The sequence below is a fragment of the Grus americana genome, chromosome 4 (assembly GCF_028858705.1).
Source record: "Grus americana isolate bGruAme1 chromosome 4, bGruAme1.mat, whole genome shotgun sequence".
Taxonomy (NCBI): domain Eukaryota; kingdom Metazoa; phylum Chordata; class Aves; order Gruiformes; family Gruidae; genus Grus; species Grus americana.
The window spans coordinates 36,228,749-36,230,277 of record NC_072855.1 but is presented as its reverse complement, the minus strand read 5'-3'; positions in this window follow the sequence as shown (position 1 = coordinate 36,230,277).

The following is a 1,529-nucleotide window of genomic DNA, read 5'->3' as shown; positions in this document are numbered from 1 at the left end:
CTGTGTCCTTGCGTTGTTTTCACAGCTGTTGTTTCATAACTCTGGTCTGTCTTGTGGGCTGATACATTCATTTATGGCACTGAAGTCCAAAATAACAGCTGTAATACTTGGAGAAAAGTGTTAGAGAAGCACATAAGCATTCCTTACCAGTGAAAGGACTGTAGGCTAATTGGCAGTCTGGAAAAAATATCCATGAGCATATACGGCTTTTCCATGGTGTGCAGATGCACTTATATTATGAGGTTTTACCGTGTATAGAGGAAGACAAGATGATCACTGACACCATGCTGGGAAGAACAAATTAAACCGTCCTTGTTCTTTGCTTAAATATCATGAACTAAGTGGTAGTTGTGGAATAGGTATCTTAACTCTTTTTTTTTTTTTTTTGAGTGGAAAATGTATTTCATTTCCAGATTATTCTGTTTTTTCTCTTAAGTAGCCACTCAGATTACAGCAACTCTGGCACCTCCGCTACTGCTTCTTAAAAGACATGTTGGTGCAACTGGTGTAAGTGTTCGGTGGAGAACTGGGGTGCCTTCTCCTGGAGAACTGGGGTGCCCCCCCGCCCCTTAAACAATCTAACAGCAAAATAGTGATTTGCATTCCTTTGGGAAAGGGGAGGACATAAAATGTTTTTGTCATTACAATGATATTTAAGTCTGAAGTGAATTGTGTAAATAAGTTTCTACTTAAAATGATGAGTAGTAAAAGTAGGAACTGTATCATACAGAAATGCAAACTTAGTTCACACCACCTTCTACTTCGCTATAGTTGTGATTTCTCTTTTTTGATTCATAAAGAGAATTTTTTCTCATTCTGTGTGATCCTATTGTAGCTGTAAACACTGCAAAGCAAAGATTTTTTTGTCTTAGTTGTCTGTAAAGTGCTAGGCACACCTTTTATGCTATGTAAATGACTGATGTGAATGAAAACATGCAGCGAGCAGGAGCCACCTTGTTAAAAATGCTTGAGAAGTGATTAATGATGACTATCTTCCTGACTCATAAGACTCTAATGCTGAGGGGAATGTTTGTGATTCATAACCCAAACCCCTTTGGAAGTCTTGAGGAGATAAAAAGGGCATATATATTTCAGTGTAAGTGCAGGGTTTTTTTATCGTTTACTGTATTTTGATGAGCACCATTCAAACTTTGACGTATACTACTTAAATGTAGTCTATTTTAATTGGAACTAATTAAGCATCAAAGAAGAGAAGCTACTTTTAGACTAGTTTAAAAATAGCTTTCAGGGAAAAAAGTTTGAGATCAACATGTTCAGACTGCTACTGAGCTCCAGCAATATTGTTTCCTCCCCTTTTATGCTACCAAGTGCGCAAGAGAGGAAGAACGTGTCCCATCACCTCAGATCTCCTGGCCTACGGTGAAGTCTGGAGCAAAGAAATGTACTCAAGCCCTTTGTCACTGCTTCTGACCACTAAGGTCCAGTTATAAGAAGTTCAGGAAAAATGAAGGATTAAAAAAAATTATAATTCCTGATCAATTTTTAGGGTCTTGCACTATGTCTTCTCA